This window comes from Equus asinus, chromosome 20, assembly GCF_041296235.1.
Source record: "Equus asinus isolate D_3611 breed Donkey chromosome 20, EquAss-T2T_v2, whole genome shotgun sequence".
Taxonomy (NCBI): domain Eukaryota; kingdom Metazoa; phylum Chordata; class Mammalia; order Perissodactyla; family Equidae; genus Equus; species Equus asinus.
Window position 1 is genome coordinate 34,571,213 of NC_091809.1, and position 14,492 is coordinate 34,585,704.

At 34.8% G+C, this 14,492-nt stretch overlaps 1 protein-coding gene across 4 annotated transcripts in view; it reads left to right on the forward strand.

Moving 5' to 3' along the window:
• The window catches only part of ARHGAP32 (Rho GTPase activating protein 32), a 319,072-nt gene that overhangs the window by 201,355 nt on the left and 103,225 nt on the right, over positions 1 to 14,492 (forward strand). The window lies entirely within an intron of this gene.

Genomic DNA, 14,492 nt, shown 5'->3' on the forward strand with positions numbered 1-14,492 from the left:
AATTTCAGACTATTTGGTATAGTATTTATTATATCAAAGTAGTTATTTCCTGCATTGTAATAATGTCGTAAGACTTCTGTGCCTCGCTGTAAGTAATCATTGATGCATTCCTGTGGCTTACCTTCTGTATTCTTGCTGTATATGTGAGCCATAAACCATATTAAACTAGAATCATATTTTTTTTGTAACTATAATCAAAGCCTCTAATTTTGCAAAAGAGGAAATTGAAGCCCAAATTACTGAAGTGGCTGTATGAAACCTTAGCAAGGGCAACTAAGAACTTTTGTTTCTTGATTGCTAGCTTTTCCTACATCTCCTTGCAATTCACAGTTTAGAATGGATTTGAGAAATTTCTTAGTCTTCAGATAAGATCACCATTACACATTGATGTAATCTTTCCATTTTAGAAGTTATTTATTCATATATTTCATATCTTTGCTGATTTCTATTTTTTAATAATGTACTCTTGAAATTTTTTTTATTTAACCAAAATTCTTGGTTCTTCATCTTAACCTGCTCTCTTCTCTGGTTCTTTTGTCTCAGAAAGTGGCCAGTTAAACAACTGTGATCTTTTTCCTTTCCGTAAGTTAAGTGATACTGATTCCTTACGTCCTATCTTTGAACCTTTTAATTGTGTCTTTGCCTCTGATCTTTAAAGTTTTTATTTCTTTTTAAATTGTGAACCCAGAAATGTAAATCATGTCTTCCATACAGAATAGATCCAAATTCAGTAGGCATTTTTTGGTCACGTATGTATCTAATACACAGATATTATGACATGCAGTACATCATTTAGTTCTTACAATGCTCTTTGAGGCAAATAGTTTGGTTTCCTTTTTACAGGTGATGAATCTAAGACTCAAGAATATTCATAACTTCTCCAAGATCATAAAATCAAAAAGAAATACCAGGATTTGAACCTCAGTCTGGTGTTTTTTCTGTTCTTCAGCATTTTCTAATTTGATTTATACTTGGTTGGTTGGCTACTCTGAAATCTGAAAGCATATCCCAAATGTTAATAAAGAATTATAGAAATGCACTGAAATTGACAATCTAGTTTCTTTGCTAATAGACTTCGGTGGACAGGGCCTAGATAGCACATACACATATATATGTATATGTATATGACTTTAAGTGGAAGCTTCAAATCAAGAGCGTCTGAGAGAGAGAGTCTAAGCTGACTGGGTACAATCCTAGGCCAATAGACAGAGGCCCCAAAGCAATTGAAACAGATTTCTGTCATACAGATTTCATTTAGCCATGTTGGTGTGTCTCAGCTTAATATGAACCGTGAAGAAAGCAACTCTCTTGGCTGCTTTGAAGAATAGATCTTTAATGCCGTCTGAGCCCTCACCTCCCTCCCTCTCGTGCTAATCATTATTTAAAATGAGTTATTTTAACCAGTATAGGCATGTTGATGCCTCAGATGTTCCCTCTCTTATATTTTTATTCTATTCTCTAAGTAAACAAACTGAAAAAGTAGTATTATGTAAAAGAAACAGATCAGCTAGTGTGGATGAAAAAACACTCTTTCCAAGTTGTTTCATGATATTGATTTAAGTGGGAATACTTTTTCTTTTCTGAGTATCATACAATTTTTCCTCTGCATATTCCCTGCTTTTTAAGAAACATGTATTTAGTTTGAAATCAATGAAAATTAATAAAAATCCTTGGAAATTCAGGAATATGTCAATGTAGATATGGGAAAAATCTTTACTGTCTCAAGTGTTGAAAATTCAAGAATTTAAAAAGATCAAAATTAAGCAAACCCTGACACTAATTATATTGAACCTCACTACATAGAATAGAGCATTTATAAGTGTAGAGTTAGTAATAGTGAGTCTTAAAAGCATCCTATATTCTATTGTTTTGTTCTTTAGCGAATAAGCAAACATCAGTTTTTAAGTGTTAATTTTAAAATGGCAAATTTAAACCTAGCTGTTGCAAGAATTTATTCTGTGTGCCCTAATGAAAATCGTGTTCTGATCTTTCCTTTCTGTAAGTGTAGTTTTGTTAGCATAAGAATAATTGTTGCTTAATAAAATACTTAGTATTTTATTATAAAATGCTTAGTATTTTTATAATAAATTTTATAAAATTTTTATTAAAAATATATAGTATTTTATTATCCTGTGGTGAGCTTTACAGTAGTTGGAATTAATGGTCCTTATTGAAGTTGGATTGTATTAACTTTGTATTTTAACCAGAATTCATCAATATATAGTAGTTTATTTTTTCTGAAGATCAAGTTTTTCATAAATATTTGCAGAAATATGAGGACTCCTTGATGTCCCCCCTAAAAACAGTTGGTTTTAGGGGAATGCTTTCCTGCCTCAAAATATCTCCTGTACTCTGATACTTGAAATTCCACCATTAGAAATGCATTCCTTGGTATTAAATATGTCCTCCACTCAATCCATTTAGAAAATGCTGTTACTAAGGGAGTAGAGTTGAATATTAACATTTGTAAAGCATCTGTGTATGAGCAAAATATACAGGCAGACTGCAAACGTTCTTTCTAACCCTCATAACTCTTCTGTAAAATATAGGTATTACTATTCCCATTTTGCAGATGAGTCAACTGCTGCTCGTAGGTATAAGTAACTTATGTAAAGTCCTATATTTAGGATAAGGCCAGGCTCAGATTTGAATCAAGTCTCTCTTTTTTAACTGAACTTCATCACACAGTTAAAGAGAGAATTCATAGCATTAATTCTTTTGCGGATAACTTTCCCATAATAAAGGGATTTCGAAGGAGGAGGTGAAGACTGCTCTTCTCAGAAAGAACAGTAAACGGATCTAGAATTTGTCTTTCTCTTTCCGTTTCTATTATTAACAAGTTATCCCAAGCTGCTGTCTCTTGTTGGGCTGTTGTGGTAGCATCTGTGTTTGCACCCTGTAATCAGTTATAACGATTTAAACTGTCAGAATGATGTAAGATGTAAATTGAAACATGTTACTCTCATGGTCAAAACTCTTCAGTAGATTTCCACTGTATTTAGAACTAAACCCAAACTACTTACCAAGGCCAGTGAGGACCCTGCATGATCTGGAGCTTGCCAGCCTCTTCCATCATGTCATGACAGTCTTCTCACTCCCATGCGCTGGTCACACTAGCTTGCAGTCAGTTGCTGAAAGACCTGAAGTTCTTTCCTGCAACAAGGCATTGAACTCTGTTCAGCCCATAACTGTTCACACTGTGCACTTGCTGTGTCTGGCACCTTCTTAGTTTTCAGGACGCAGTTTTGATATCACCTCCTCAGAAGGGCTTTTCCTGACTGCCCTAACTGAAGTAGGTTCTTGCTTATTTTTCCATAGTACAAAACTATCATTATTTTATTTATTCACTTTAAAAAGTATTTGTTTTCCTCATTAGAAATAAAGTCTAAGAAGTCAGAGTTTGGTGGTCCTCTGTGGCATCTCTAATGCTTATTCCACTGCTTGGTCTTTGTAGGTGCTCAGCACATGTCTGGTGAATGAATGCGAGGAAGAAGAACAAATTTTTGTCTTAGAAATTTAATCCTATATACACTGGGATGTTTCTTTCTCAGACTTGTCAAGAATTGTTGATTTTTATTACCCTTGGATAGCAGTAATTACTTGATAGTAGTAATTATTAAGGTTAGAAATTAGCAACAAATTAAAATTTAGCAGATGTATGTAGTGAGTTTTTTGTTTTGTTCTGTGTAACATAATTGAACTTCTGAAATGCTTTGATCATTTACTTTTATTCAGTCTGTTTGGAAATTGGATGATTAAGGCTATTTCTTTACGTGTGAAATTTAAAGTTCTTTCATGTCTGCTGAAAATGCGAGGTATTTGACTATTTTTACAATTTTACTCAGTGAATTTAACTCAGTCTTAGATGATTTGCAAATTGTGTTCAGGTACTAATTTCTTGAATAAAAATCTGTATAAAAGAACAGATTTTTTGCTGGCACAAGATGATTTTTAGAAAGTTGAAAGAAATCAGTTCACTGATAAATGAAGAAGTGAATTTTGAAATCCAATTCCCAGTATTTACTTTCTGAGGCTATGAAAACCTTTTGCATTTATATGGTTGGTTGTTGATATTTATTTCTTTGAGCAAGGCCACTTAGATGGAAGAGAACATAATTACTTTTTTTTAATTAATAAACTTTATTTTTTAGAGCAGTTTTAGGTTCACTGCAAAACTGAGTGGAAAATACAAGCTTCCCGTGTACTCCTGTCCCCACACATACACAACCTCCTCCACTATGGACATCGCCAACATCGTGGTACATTTGTTACAATTGATAAGCTTGCTTTGACATACCATTGTTATCAAGGGTTCACTCATGGTGGTGTACATTCTGTGGGTTAGGATTAATTTATAATAATATGTATCTACCATTGTAGGATCGCAGAGAATAGTTTCACTGCCCTAAAAATCCTCCTTTATCCCTCACTTCCCCTAATCCCTGGCAACCACTGATCTTTTTACTATCTCCATTGTTTTGCTTTTCCAGAATGTTTTATAGTTGGAATCATACAGTATGTAGCCTTTGCAAGTTGGCTTCTTTCACTTAGTAATATGCATTTTACTTTTCTCCATGTCTTTTCATGGCTTGATAGCTTGTTTCTTTTTGGTGCTGAATATTATTCCATTGTCTGGATGTACCACAGTTTGTTTATTCATTCACCAGCTGAAGGACGTCTTGGTTGCTTCAAGTTTTGGCAGTTATGAATAAAGCTACTGTAAACATTCATGTGCAGGTTTTTGTGTGGGTAAGTACCAAGGAATGCAATTGCTGGATCCTGTGGTAAAAGTATGTTTAGTTTTGTAAGAAACTTCAAAGTGTCTGTACCATTTTGTATTCCTACGAGCAGTAAAGGAAACTTCCTGTTGCTGTCTGTCCTTGTCAGCATTTGGTATTATCAGTGTTCTGGATTTTTGCAATTCTAGTAGGTGTATAGTGGTATCTCATTTTTTAAGTTTGCATTTCCCTGATGACATATGATGCGGAGTATCTTTTCATATGCTTATTTGTCATCTGTATATCTTTTTGTTGAGGCATCTGTTAAGGTCCTTGGCCCATTTTTAAATCAGTTGTTTTCTTATTGTTGATTTTTAAGAGTTCTTTGATATATTGGATAACAGTCCCTTACCAAATATGTCTTTTGCCAGTATTTTCTCCAAGTCTGTGGCTTGTCTTTTCTTTCTCTTGACAGTGTTTTTTGACAGAACAGAAAAAATTAATTTCAGTGAAGTCAAGTTTACCAATTCTTTCTTTCATGGATCCTGCCTCCAGTGTTATATCTAAACAAAGTCATCACCAAACCCAAGGTCACCTATATTTTTCTCTTATGTTATCTTCTAGGAGTTTTATCATTTTGCATTTTACATTAAGGTTTGTGATCAATTTTGAGTTAGGTGTAAGGTCTATGTCTAAATTCAATTTTTTGATCTTTTGCTTCTCCTTATAAACTTTAGAATCATCTTGTTGATATCCACAAAAATAGCTTGCTGGGATTGTGATTGGGATAGCATTGTAAATCTGTCAAGTTGGGAAGAGTTGACATTTTAGCAATAGTGAGTCTTCGTGTCCGTGAACATGGTATATCTCCATTTATTTAGTTCTTTGATCTCTTTCATCAAGAGTTTTATAGTATTTTTTGTGTGGACCTTGCACATATTTTGTTAGATTTATACCTAAGTATTTCATTTTTTGGAGGTGTTAATGTAAATAGTATTGTGTTTTTAATTTCAAATTCCATATATTCATTGCCGGTACATAGGAAAGTAATGGACTTTTGTATATTAACCTTGTATCCTGCTTTTTTGCTATAATCACTTGTTAGTTCCAGGAGTTTTTTTTATTCTTTTGCATTTTCTAGCTAGACAATCATGTCATCTGTATAAAAGGCAGTTTTCTTTGTTCCTTCTCAATCTGTTTATCATTTATTTCCCTTTCTTGTCTTATTGCATTAGCTAGGAATTCCACTACAGTGTTGAAAAGCAGTGGTGAGAGGGGAAACTTTGCCTTGTTTCTGATCTTACTTGGAAAGCTGTGAGTTTCTCACCATTAACAATGATATTAGCTGTAGATTTTTTAAAATATATATTCTTTATCAAGTTGAGGAAGTTCCCCTCTATTCCTAGTTTACAGAGGGTTTTTATCATGAATCAGTGTTGGATTTTGTCAAATAATTTTCTGCATCTATTAATATGGTCATGTGGTTTTTCTTCTTTAGCCTGTTGATGTGATATATTGCCTTAATTGATTTTAGAATGTTGAACCAGCCTTGCATACCCAAGATAGATTCCACTTTATTGTGGTTTATAATTCATTTTATATATTGTTGGATTTGATTAGCTAATATTTTGTTGAGAATTTTTGCGTTGATAGTCACAAGAGATATTCATCTGTGGTTTTCCTTTCTTGTAATTTCTTTGTCTTGTTTTGGTATTAGGGTAATTTTAACCTCACAGAATGAGTTAGGAAGCATTCCCTCTGCTTCAGTCTTCTGAAGGAGATTGTAGAGAATTGGTATAATTTCTTCCTTAAATGTTAGGTATAATTCACCAGTGAACCCATCTGAGGCTGGTGCTTGGTCTTTCAGAAGTGTATTAATTGATTCGATTCCTTTAATAGATATAGGCCTATTCAGACTATTTCTTCTTGTGTGAGTTTTGGGAGATTGTATCTTTCAAGGAACTGGTCCATTTCATCTAAGGTATCAAGTTTGGGGGCATAGAGTTGTTTATAGTATTCCTTTATTATCCTTTTAATGTTCATAGGATCTGTTGTGATGTTTCTTTTTTTTTTTAACTAAGCCTGACTAGAGATTTATCAGTGTTATTGATCTTTTCAAAGAACCAGCTTTTAGTTTCGTTGATTTTCTCTATTAATTTTCTATTTCAAGTTCATTGATTACTGCTATAATTTTTATTGTTTCTTTTCTTCTCTCTATTTTGGTGTTAATTCGCTCCTCTTTTTCTGTTTTCCTAAGGGGGAATTTTAGATGATTGAGTTTTGAGTTTAGATCTTCCTTCTTTTCTAATATATGCCTTCAATACTATCAATATCCTTCTAAACATTGCTTTTGCTGCATCCCACAGATTTTGATAACATTGTTTTAATTTTTATTTATTTAAATATAATTTTAAATTTCTCATAAGATTTCTTCTTTGATCCATGTGTGTTATTTAGAAGTGTGTTGTTTTAATCTTCAAGTATTTGAGGACTGTCTTGCTATCTTTTTGTTGCTGATTTCTAGTTTAATTCCATTGTGGTCTGAGAGCAGACATTGTGTTTTAAATTTTAAATTTGTTAAGGTTTGTTTTATGGCTCATGTTGTCTGTTTTGGTGAATGGTCTGTGTGAGCTTAAGAAGAATGTTGTTGGGTGAAGTAATCTTTAGATATCCACTACATACAGTTGATTGATTGTGTTGGTGAGTTCAAATATGTCCTTACTGATTTTCTACCTACTGGATCTGTCCATTTCTGATAGAGGGATGTTGAAGTCTCCAGTTTGTAATGGTGGACTCATCTATTTCTCCTCACAGTTCTATCAGTTTTTGCCTCACATGTTTTGACACTCTGTTGTAGGCATATACCCATTAAGGATTGCTATGTCTTTTTGGAGAATTGACTCCTTTATTATTATGTAATGCCCTTCTTCCTTGACAGCTTTCCTTGGCCTGAAGTTGACTCTCTGTGAAATTAGTGTAACTACTCCCACTTTCTTTTGATTAGTGTTAGAATTCTATATTTTTATCCATCCATTTACTTTAAATCTGTATGTATCTGTTCTAAAAACACCAGCCACTGACAAATGCAGTATTACTTTTTCTTTATATTGACCACTTCCTTAATCATTTGGCTCAGAAGGAGTAATAGACGTGACTACTCTTCCTTTCTTTATGTAGGTTTAGGTTTCTGACCTATGTCATTTTCTTTCTTTCTGAAGAACTTTCTTTTAACATTTCTTGCAAGACAGGTCTGTGGCTACAAATTTTCTCAATTTTTGTTCACCGGGAAAAGTCTTTATTTCTCCTTTACTTTTGAAGGATAATTTTACAGGGTATAGAATTCTAGTTTAGTGATTTTTTTCTCTCAACACTAAATATTTCACCCTACTCTCTTCTTCTTCTGTGGTTTTTGAGGAGAGGTTGGATGTAATTCCTATCTTTGCTCCTCTATAGGTAAAGTGTTTTTTTCCTCTGGCTTCTTTCAGGATATTTTCTTTATCTTTGATTTTTCTTAAGTTTGAATATGATATGCCTAGGTGTAGTTATTTTGGCATTTATCCTGCTTGGTTTCTATAAGCTTCCTGGGTCTGTGGTTTGGTGTCTGGCATTGATTTGGAGAAATTCTCAGTCATTATTGCTTCTGTTCCTTTTCCTTCTGGTATGCTCATTATGTGTGTGTTACAGCTTTTCTGGTTGTTCCTCTTTTTCTGGATATTCTGTGGGGTTTTTTTCAGTCTTTTTTTTCTCTTTGCTTTTTTAGTTTTGGAAGCTTTTATTGTCATGTGCTCAGGCTTGGAGATTCTTTCCTCAGTTGCGTTCAGTCTGCTAATGAGCCTGTCAAAGGCATTCTTCTTTTTGTTACAGTGTTTTTGATCTCTAGGATTTCTTTTCAATTCTTTCTTAGAATTTCCATTTCTCTGTTTACGTTTCTATTGGTTCTTGCATATTCTCTACTATTTCCATTTAAGCCGTTAGCGTATTCCTCATTGTTTTATTGGTTTGATAATTCCAACATTCCTGCCATATATGACTTTCTTCTGATGATTGTCCAGTCTCTCAAATTGTGTTTTTTGTCTTTTAGTATGATTTGTAATTTCTTGTTGAAAGGGGGACATGATGTATTAGGTAAAAGCAACAGATCCTATGACTAGGTCTCAGTCTTAATGAGGCTCTGTCCCTGGGCTTGGAATTCATAGGTGCTTCACAGCCCTCACTCCCCTGCCTTAAGTGAGACAGGAGGGCTGGAGTCAGATGGAGCTGGGTATTTCTCTTCCCAAGGTGACTTAGGCCCTGGTAAAACCCTGGTAGGTGAGGCTTTGGTTAGTTTCTCCTGAGGGTAGACTTTGTTGAGAACAGAGTGTTCTCGTGTATTTCAAAATAATTACTTTTCTCCTCCCCTGGCCAGAAGCATGAGGGGATTTTTCTCTTATTTTTGCTGTGAAAACCTGGTTGAACTTCTGGAGGTAAAACTCACAAAAGTGTGGGGCCCCTCCTGACTGTGCCCCATGGAGTTTTTGACTGTCAGACTCATCCACACTGAGCCTCCTGCAATTCGTCAGTTGCTGTTCTAGATTTTCTCCTGAGCTCTGGTTCCCACAGATTTTTGCCTAAGTTGTGATTCTCTGTATACACCTCTCAGTCTCTCCTGTTTGGGGACAGCTGTTTGCCCTGTGTTTTCATTTCTCTGATAGATCTAAGAAGAGTTGTTGATTTTTCAGTTTGTTCACCTTTCTACTTGTTAGGACAGAGTGGTGACTTCTAAGCTCCTTGCATACCAAACAGGAAATTAGAAGTCTGATGATTACTTTTTAACCTGACAGACAAGATCAGTTCTGAAACGTGGCTGAATCAACAATGTGTTTTCATAGAGCTTCTCATTTTCATGTGGTACTTTATAAGACAAAGCCAGATGAACTAAAAGTTGAACTGGCAGAACAAATAGAAAGCAGAGAACAGTATATTTTAATGCCTTTTAAAAATATTTTTTAAATACTTCTTTGGGAAGAATATCCTGAGCAAGAAGGACCAACCAACTTCTTTTTGACTTCTTTTAAGCAAAAAAAAATCAATATCTCAGTATCATAAGTCATTTAATATATCACTTCAGTATGTATTCAAGGAATTTTGTTGAGTGTAACAAACTGTCTGACTAAAAATGTTATAGCTCTCAGAAGGCTAATAGTTCCATCAAAGAGTTTGATTAGATATGCAGTCTACTAGGTTTTGGTAAATGATATGATAGGAGTATGTAATATATTCTAGTAGAAAAATTGGCAAAGATATAAATAGATAATTCATAAAAAGATAGGCAATACCATTTTCACCTACTGGAAAAATTTTTTTTGCTTTTGAGGAATATTAGCCCTGAGCTAACTACTGCCAATCCTCCTCTTTTTGCTGAGGAAGACTGGCCCTGAGCTAACATCCATGCACATCTTCCTCTACTTTATATGTGGGACACCTACCCCAGCATGGCTTTTGCAAAGCAGTGCCATCTCCACACCCGGGATCCAAACCCGTGAACCCCGGGCCGCCGAGAAGTGGAACATGCACACTGAACCGCTGCACCACCAGGCCGGCCCCACCTACTGGAAAATTTTTAAGTGATTTTTTTCAGTGTTAGGAAGGATGCAGTGAAGTAGGCCCAAGAAGTGAAAATTCCACTTTTAGGAATTGTGTATGTATGTATTTTAACTTTTTATTTAAAAATAAGTTTAGACCTACAGAAAATTTGCAAAAATAGCGTACAGAGATCCATATGCCCTTCACTTAGCTTCCATTCATATCACATTTTTTAGGAATTCATTCTAAAGAAGTATAAGACATTAGAACATAAACTTAAGTACAAATGTTATTACACTCTTGTTATCAATTATTGTATTCTAATCTTAGAACTTACCAAGTCTATCAGTTTGGAAGTTTTAACTGCTTTTCCAAAATTGATCTAAGTTAGTGAGGCTATCATTGTAGTTTCAGTGCATGTTAACAATTTCAACCAAACTAATATTTGCCTCTTACACTCCATGAATGACAGCTACATGACTAATATAGCATGCAAAAGGTATTTTTGTGCCAGACAGCTGTAACAGTGAGAAGACTATCATTAATGATAGTGAATACTTAATGAATGATAGCCAGGATGTGTGCTCAGTGACTGACATGGATTTTTTTATTTAATCTTCCAACAACCCCAGGACTGTTAACCTCCCCATTTTATAGATGAGTAAACTGAGGTTTAGAAGACTTATCTAAGGTCACATACTAGCAAGTAGCCCAGGACAGTCTAACTTGAAAGCCTGCATTCCTGATTACCGCTTTCCTCATTCATTTTTTTCTTTCCTTTCATTTCTCTTCTTTCCCTGTTTCACAGTCATGTAGGTCTAGAAATCTGCTTTGTATGCCAAGGGGAAAGTGATATTCCAAGTATCAAATGTTACCTTATGTCTTAGTTTGAGCTGCTGTACCAAAATACCACAGACTGGATGCTTTATAAAGAACAGAAGTTTATTTCTCACAGTTCTGGAAGCTGGAAGTCTGAGGTCAAGAAGTCAGAACGGTAAAGTTCTAGTGGGAGCCCTCTTCCAGGTTGCAGATTGCTGACTTCTCATTGTAACCTCACATTGCAGAGAGCAGAGAGGGGGAAGCAAGCTCTCTGGTGACTGTTATAAGGGTATTAATCCCCTTCAGGAGGGCTCCGCCCTCATGACGTCATCTAATCCCAAGGCCTTCCCAAAGACTCCACTTCCTAATGCCATCACATTGGAGGTTTGGGTTTCTGCATATGAATTTTGAGGAGACACAAGCATTCAGTCCATAACATATTACAATTATGTGAGAATATTCTCCATTTTGTAAGGAATGCTTACTGAAAAGGATTAGAAACAGAGCCAATTTCTGTTCTAAAAGCACCAGGCACAAGCAGATGCAGTACTACATTTTTTTTATATCAACCACTTCCATAGTCAGTTGGCTCAAATGGAGTAATAGATGTGAATGTACTAAGTCGTCAGGTCATTTCTGTCTTTTCCTCTAATAAAATGGAATGAGTATACGTGTGTTTAGAGTTGATCTTGATTGATTGCTCTGCTTTTGTACTAGGGACTTAAAATCCTAATGTTACATTTTCTTCTGAAAGGGAACATGAAAACAAAACAAACGAAAGTCACTAGAGCATGTGAATTATTTTAAAATAGTGATAACTGAATTTAAGATTTTACTCTCCAAAACTGATAATCTGATAATTCAGCCAATGTGCAAAACAACTTTTGACCTATAAAGATATATTCACTCTGCCCTGGTTGAAACCCTGATGTACTTAAAAGGAATTGATAAAAACGTTCTTTTGTCTTTTCAGTTGCTGAGCTTTTGGTGACCAGTCGTTTATTCCGCTAAGTGTCATGGGGTTTTGTCTGGAAGCATTGTTCCCTAGTTCTTACATGTTCAGCCTAGAACAAGTTCTCTAAATTAATAAAGAACAGTAATAGCTAGCATGTATTGAGCAATTTCTATTACCTGGTACTCTACTTCTAATATGCATTTTATATTAATTTACTTTGTTCAATTCTTAAACAATAGAATTTACAATTGGGACATTCTGATCCTAGAGTCAAGGTTTTAGCTGTTTATTTCAAGAGTTGGTTAATCTATATATCTTCAGGATCTGGGCAGTTAATATAAATAAGGAAAATGGCTGGGTATGGTAATTACTTTGGCAAATTAGACCTTGCTGTGCTGTATCTAAAGGTATTCAAATACAGTTTTAAAAAACACTATAGCCAAACCACAATCAGATGAAGGTATGGATAAATTTAAAATACTATGGGTGATGGCAGTAAGACCTTGTCCAGATGGAAATTTAACTTATTATATTGGACACTTATTTTAATCCATATTCTTTCACATACCTATGTGAGATTTTGAGGAAATTATTTAATCTGTGATTACATCCATAGATAAGGAAATAAAATCTTATGTTACTTCTTTTTGACAATATGCTGTGAATCGAGGGGCAAGTCCCAAACTCGGAGCAGATGTTTGCAATACATGTCAATGATAAAAGATGATTTTTCCAACACATTAGCAAGTAAGCAAACAAAAAACTTCTGTAAATCAAGAAGAAAAAGTTATTTTAATGGAGAAAATGAACAGATTTCTGGTAGGAATAGGTAATTCACACAAAATTGGTATTATCACTTTGGAGACCAGTTTGGCAAATGTGAAATAAAGTTAACGATGGCCATACATTATGATCTAGCACTTCCACTTCCAAGTAGGTCCTGTGGAGAATCTCTCACAAAAGGGCGGGACAAGACATGAACGTGTTCATTGCAGCACTGCATGCAGTAATACCAAGTGTGAAATACCTACTTCTCTTCCACAGGGGAATGGAAAAATAGACTGGATTTTATTCCTATAGTAGATTATACTTCAGCATTCATCTAATAATAGTGCTATCTATATCAACATGGATAAATCTCAACATGAGGTTGAGTGGAAACTCTGAGTTCCAAAAGGATGTGAATTATATAATACAATTTATATACAAATTCAAAACAATAATATATATTCTTTATGGATACATGCATATAAAGAAAAGGTATAAAACATGCATTTATGCATGATAACAATGCACATCAACTTCAGTCCTTACCTTTAGAAGGGTGAACGTGAGGGAGAATGGGGCTTTATGTCTGTGGTAATTGGTTCTTTAGAAAAACGTCCAGAGCTTTAGGGGGATAAAAGTTTAATTTCTGTGATAGAGACCATAGGTATGTGTTAAATTATTTTTTGTACTTCTCTGGTATTTGAAGTGTTTTAAAATATATTTTAAACGTGAAGTAAAAAATAATTGCAACTATGTGATAATTTTTTCTTTTTTTTTTTCCCCTGGCTTTGTTGTTTACTTTTTATTTTTGCCATCCCAAAGGAACAAGTATTTAGCCCCCTGTGATCTTTCAGGGAATCTTTGGGTAAAAGGCAGTAGTAGAACTGAGAAAACAAAGGAGCTTACTTGAGCAAAGAGTAAAAGAATGACTTTCCATAGGAGAAGGAACAGCACTTAAAAATCATGGAGGCAAGAAAAGGAACATACATCTCATAAATTGAATAAATGCAAGTAATTGAGTATAACTGGAAGCAAAGAAAGGGCATGGAGGAGTAGTGAGTGAGATCAGACTGTAAATTTAGACAGGGCCCAGATGATGAAAATCATGATATGTGCACATATGTTTGGATTTAATTCTGTGGATCAGTGGTTCCCAATTCAGGTTGATCAACAGAATTAACTGGATCCGATTCCAGACTTACTGAACTAGCGTTTCTTAGAATAGAGATCAGGCAACTCTTCTTTAAAAGTCTCTGCCACATCTATTCTCTTATTTCATTCTAACAACCCTGCTCCCCATCTGTGTAGTGGAGAATTGCAGTCCAAAGTAGAATTAGGCAAGTTTATCGTGGTAGTTTCTGACATACCTGTGTTCAGAATTCAGCTCCTCTCCTATGAAGTCATGCTGTCTGCTCTGCCCCGTCTGGCTGAGGCAAATGAAAAAGAGCCACAGGAAAAATATTTTTTTTAATTCTGAGATGGTTGCTCTGGAGGCTTTTTCTCCCAGTCCCTCTGGATTTTTATGAGATGAAAGCCTCTGTTATAAAATTAAGTTAAATTTCAAAAGTAAATGATTTGCAATTGGGACCTGCTCATCATTGACAACCATAGGAGCTCTGGAAGGAGTTTTGGCAGTGTGACCTGATAAGCTTTGCATTTTGTATAGTGGA